Source organism: Numida meleagris, chromosome 2 (genome assembly GCF_002078875.1).
Source record: "Numida meleagris isolate 19003 breed g44 Domestic line chromosome 2, NumMel1.0, whole genome shotgun sequence".
NCBI classification, from domain to species: domain Eukaryota; kingdom Metazoa; phylum Chordata; class Aves; order Galliformes; family Numididae; genus Numida; species Numida meleagris.
In genome coordinates, this window is record NC_034410.1 from 113,696,803 (window position 1) to 113,702,829 (window position 6,027).

Below are 6,027 nucleotides of genomic sequence, written 5' to 3' on the forward strand. Positions count from 1 at the left end.
CTTGACATTTCTAAATGTCTTTGTCAAGAAGTTTGTGGTCTACTTTATGTTTCCACAAGAAAGTGTTGTTGATCACCCCCAGTACTCTAGGACTTGCTGTCGGTGGCAGCGGGAAGGATCGCACACCCTGTCATTTCTACACAGCACCTTAGAAAACCCTGAAGCTTTGCAATCATTCCTCTCAATTCCCTGCCAGTTTCATTTATGAGTGAAGAACTCAGATGGCTTCACTTGTTCTATTTCTATTTTGTTCTTCACTTGTTCTACACTTTCAATATTCTTCCGACACTATGTACATGTGTGCCATCAAAAAGATGACTGTTGGTCATGAAGCCTTAGGCACCTCATGTAGGTCAGGATCGCAAAGAGTTAGTATACTGCTGAGGTGCTCGGCTTACAATTCTTTGTTTAATAAACTAGTTGCATATTGGGGTATATTATACCGTGCAATGTATTGTATTGCATTGTATGAGTGTGATTTTTGACTTTTGACCCTTCCAGCCCCCACACACCAACATGCTCTCCTGGGGAAATTTTTAAAGATCCCAGGAAAATGCAGGGAAGAGCTACCTTGCTCAGGGCTAATGCACAGCATCTGAGTAGGCATACAATATATGTTACAAAGATTATAATAATTGTCTGAGTATCTGCAAAACTTTTCCCCTTTACATGCCCTTTCCAGCAGTGTAACCTAATTGTATCCCTGCTAAGCATATCTTCCAGGTACGCAGAGAATTGTTAACATCCTGATACCTGATTGTACTCCATCTGTGCCCTCGGAAAAAAAACCAACACAGAGCAACACTTTCGCCTGCTAGATGTAAAGCTGTGCCCCTCTGAATAGTCCCCCTGACAGTCTGCACCAAAGTAGGTGCAGATAGCTGGCAAAGTTGACGTAACCCAAGGCAATGCTAAGCCAAGGGTCAGACTATAGAGCCGCACTGCAGCAAGGGGAGAATTTTGTTAGTAAAACCTTTCAGGATCAGGCCCTGCATGGCTTTCATAATGCATTTAAATAACTTCTCTTAGACTTTGCAAAAAAAAAGTTTATACTGTGCAGAAAAAGGTCACAACAGCACTTACATTTCAACAAGAGGTAATTAACATATTATTTGGCCTTTCATCTGTCAGTTCTTATAAAGTGATCTACAAGGCCAGCAGTTACATAAGTACTCTGTTGTACTCTTTTAACAGAAAAAAATTGCATTAAGAAACTCTATTAGCTTCATGGAGGGGCAATTAAGTACCACAGAAACTATTTGCACGCTTCCAGGTTTTTTCTTCAAGATTCACACAGAGAATGGATACACAAAGTTGCTTTGTGGGGCAACTGTCATAAGATATGTGTGTCTAAATAAAATATATATTCAGTAGTTAAATATCCTGTTGGAGCTACTCTCCTTCATTTTTATATCACGGATGAGAACACAGGGCCTTCTCTCTCACCTGTTCGGTGAGATACACTGCTGGAGAATTTTGTGTTCAAAAGCTGCAGTTTAAATACACAACTTGCATCAGTCCCTGAAATCAGTAGGACTGTTCATGAGCCTGAATGGAAACCAGTCTGGAAACCAGAAATTTTCCACACAGACATGTTAAAGATAAAGCTGTGGTAGCAGCCAATGTATTTTTGGATTATTTAAACAAGCTCTCATCTAGCATTAGCCTTCCTTATCTTCACAAGTCCCACTCATTGCCCTCAACGTACTGCAAAAGAGGCAAAACTTTGCTATTCTCAATCCTAATACAAACCTTTGTGTTATGATGGGATTTTGGTGCTGCCACCACAAAAGTTTGCTAGGAATTTAAAGTCAAAAGTTGTTTTTTAAAACTCTGTTATCATCTATACAGCCCTAATCATTTTTAGACAGAAGAAAGAAACTTTTCCTTTTAAACTTGTTATAATACCACCCTGAAAGAAGGTTGAACAAAGAAGTATCCCAAGTGGTTTTGAAGACTTGTACATCCAGTCACTTTGTAAAAAGCAAGTTTGCAACAATCTACTGATTTTTTCCAAACTTATAATGAAACCAAGGCAGAATCATAGCCCATGTCCTGTTTGATCATGTCCCAGCAAATCTATATGTGAAAAAAAAATCAGTGGATTTCTAAGGGCTCAAAGCCTCAGTTCACAAGATTCATGCTTAGTTCATGCTTAGTTTTATCTGCCTAGGTTTCAACTTCAAAATTCAAACAAAAGAAAATGCAGGTGGCTAGTCTGCAGAACAAGAGTACCTAGCTGAATAGGGGTAGGAGGACAGGTTTATAAGCATATCTTATTTCTCTCTATATGTAATTTTTAAACAGTGTAGTAGTGTATTTTGCATGGAAAATGAAAACTCAAACATGAAGGTATAAAGGCAAGATTATAATTTTTCAAAGGACAGTCATGAATATCACGAAGTGTATTTTTCCAGTACATCAAACAAATATCTGCCACCTTGAAGACCACTGCTGAATATGTTGAGATGATAAACACAAATTTCCAATCCATAACCAGACCTCTTAGCAAACAAGAAGTTTGATATTATCCATCTATCTCTCTTTTTGTTCAAATTCTTCGACTCTATATTTATTTAGAAGACACAGCTGTAGTGTCAGACGTTTTCACCATAATAACCCATAACCTGAACAAGAGCATATCCCAGGACCTGTGAACAACCTCAGTCCAGTCCTATGTCATCTACAGTTGTTTTTTTCTTCCTCTCTTTCTCTAATCAGTGGAAACATAATGAGAATATTCTCTATGTAGAGCTGTTCTGCACAGCTTGAGTAAATTGGAGTGAAGAAAAAGCTGCAATCATTCAAATCACTCATTTAAAGAGATGTTGATCTCTCTCTTCCCTACTGGTCCTCTAATACTCATTTATGAAGTATTTTTCCATTTAGCTTCTCTCTCTTTCCTCTGCTCTCTGCAACTGTAGGTGTCTGTGTTTTGACTGATGTAGAATACAAAGCCCAGGGAAGGCCTTTCTAACTAAGTGAAAGGCAATTGCTTTTCCACTAAATAAGGCTGCCCACACTACATGTGCAGCTGGGATTTTCCATGATCCTCTAATTGACTGGTAACATCAACAAGAGTTGAGTCATAAGCTTTATTCACAACCCAACTATTTCTTAAACCTACCTCCAACTATTTCTCATCCTTGCCACACCATCCAAACTTATCGCACCATTTATACCAGTGCATTAGAGGAAAGTTAAGCCCAGCTTACTTACACAATTTGGTAGATACTTTTTCCAGGTACCCAGAAGCAGACACGTGCTAGAAATGCAAAGTCTGGCACACCTTTGCACAGAAAGTAGCCATTCTATCCACAGAAAAACTAGTCCAGAGACAGACTGCAGACTGCAGCAAGGCTGCCCCACAAATCAGGTGAACTTTAGCCTCACAGAAATAATTAGAAATTCTACAGGGCATGATCAGAGTAAAAAAGAGACAATAGCTTCAAAAAACAGTAACAAATATGAAAACACAGCAGAAATAACAGAGATGTAGCTGAGGAGCCTGGATTAATGAAGAAGGAGGAACTAGTGACGGGAATGAAACGGATAGCAGGAAACCAAGGCTCCAAATGATGGATTATGTGGAGCATCTCCAAGGCACTGTGAGTCTTTAGGGAGTGAGGCAAGTTTTCAGAAGCCCAGAGAGCAGGAGGGTACAGAATCATCTTCATGAGAAAAGGAATGTGCCCTTTGTCAGAATTTGAGACATTTGGATAGGAAGAGAATGTGAATGTAAATACAAGAAAGTGACAAGGAGCAGCAACACAGCCCAGCAAACACTCTGTTTCCATAAAAAAAAATAAAAATAAAAAACAAAAACGATCACAATAAAGTTTGGAGCTAACACTTTTCCTGCACTGAAAGTGCAAGGTAGTCCCAGTAGCAATGAGAGAAAATGAGCTGTATGAGATATTTGTAGGTTTGAAATCAGGAGTTAACAGCACTGTAGATTAAGCCATTTGTGCATGCTTCGCTACAGAAACAAATATTTTCTGTTGTGAAAATGTGCAAATAATTAATGATTTTCATTTTATTGTTCCTGATTGTTGCAACACACAGAATTGCTATACTCACGCCTGAACACCTTCTCAGTAATGAAGAAAATTACAGACTGACCAATTCTTGCTTACATTAACATATTGGAAACTGAGATTCTGTTCCATTTTACAGGTTTTTTGCTATACTTGTAACACAGCAGCTGAGGAACAGAAGCACGGTGCATAATACTAAAAGAGTAAGGATATGCTGCATAGAACTGCTGATTTGGTTGCATAGTGACACAAGGGAGGCACTGAGCAGCTCACAGGCTCTCTCACTCCCTCCAAGGACCTGGGAGCTCTGCAGTTTAGGACAGGGAATTTCCTTCCCCAGATCTGAGGGTTCTGATCCAGCAGCAGTAGGGAGGTTACCTTGGGATGGCCAACGTCATTCCTGCTCTCAGTTAACCCTCCACCTGCCTGAGATCCTCCCAAACTCTCTTCAGGAATTACTTCAACCACCTTCTGACCATGGTCTAAAACCAATACATTGACTCTGTTAATCTCTAGGGCTTCTTTTTCATAGCAAGAACTATTTCAAACAAATCCATTATCGCTGGGTAATGACATACAGTCACACTCTTAGGTTGTAGGGCCTTTCAAATGAAAAATATTTGTTTAACAGAAATTGTTCTAATTTACTCTGAAGTACAACATACATCCTAGGTACAAGCTCACATAATTTTACAGATGATCCTTGTCTTACATGAGTCACCTGTGGTTACATGTGTTTGAAAACCTCCCTAATACCTTGGATTATACTTACAAAGTACCATTTTCCTGTGTGTAAAAACATCTAAAGCAAGACTTTTTCCCCTTTCATTGATAACTGTCAACTGAATATGTATTAGCAAGACCTTGAAGTGAGTGAAACCAATGTAATTGAAACATCAGATTTGAAACACAGCACTTAGTATCATTTACTTGGACACCTACAAGGTACATTATCAAAGTTCCTTGTAGGAGGCATAGTCACACACACAAACATTTCTGTTGCTTCGTGGTGGGACTTGCGTGCATATTCCCCACACCTGATCACACCATCTTCAATGTATATTTCATCACGCTGGTGTCAAAGGTAACTTTAGGAACAAAATAGTCTGAAAACAAGCTGAAAACAAAACCCCATCCTGACTGATCAGCCTCACAGATGAATGGAGATGTGGAGGATAAGGTTATAAACTGGGTATGGGGAGCCTTTTCCTTGCTGAGAGCCATGGCTTTGCAGATATCTTTGAGAAGCAGCATCTCAGCATACACCTCCATGTCATCCTGCAACTGTTGGGATTCAAGTGGCTGTGCTGTTTGAAGTAGTTGTGGCACATGTATGAAATGATGCTTGAACTTACAACTAGCCCCATGCTGGAGGTTCCCGATAAGTCACTGAAGAATCATGGTCCTAAATACACTGCACTGTTTTGCCTTCAGATCAGATCTCAGCCTTCTTCCTTTGGCAAAAATTGGTATTCAAATCTATCTTGCTCATGTGAATGCTGTTATTTACATAAACTTAACAACACATATGTGGTATTTGTACATGCACATAAAAGGCTGAAGTTTACTATCAAAAATGGTGCCCAAGAACTCTCTTTTCACGCAACTGCTGGAAAATGGGTGGCTTCTGACTCACAAAGTATTAAAACATAGGAGCTGCCACAATCACTCTCGGCAAGCATACATAGGTTTATGCTAATCTCAGATACATGGTATTGAACTCTCACATCCATTTGACTTGCCTCGTGTCCCTCTGCCACAAAAATCATTAGTGACTATGGAACACCTCTTGTATCATGGATGAAGGTGGTTACATAGTCCACATCACTCCAACTGTTGGAGACATTTCCTGCCACGAACTCCACACAAGAACAGAGGAACCATTTTTGTTCTTCTGCTTGCATGTGTAAACTTAATCCAGGACAAATTTCTGTGCATGACAGGTTTCTTGTAAAAGAAGGAAATCTGTTCAGTGTTTTTAAAAGAACTT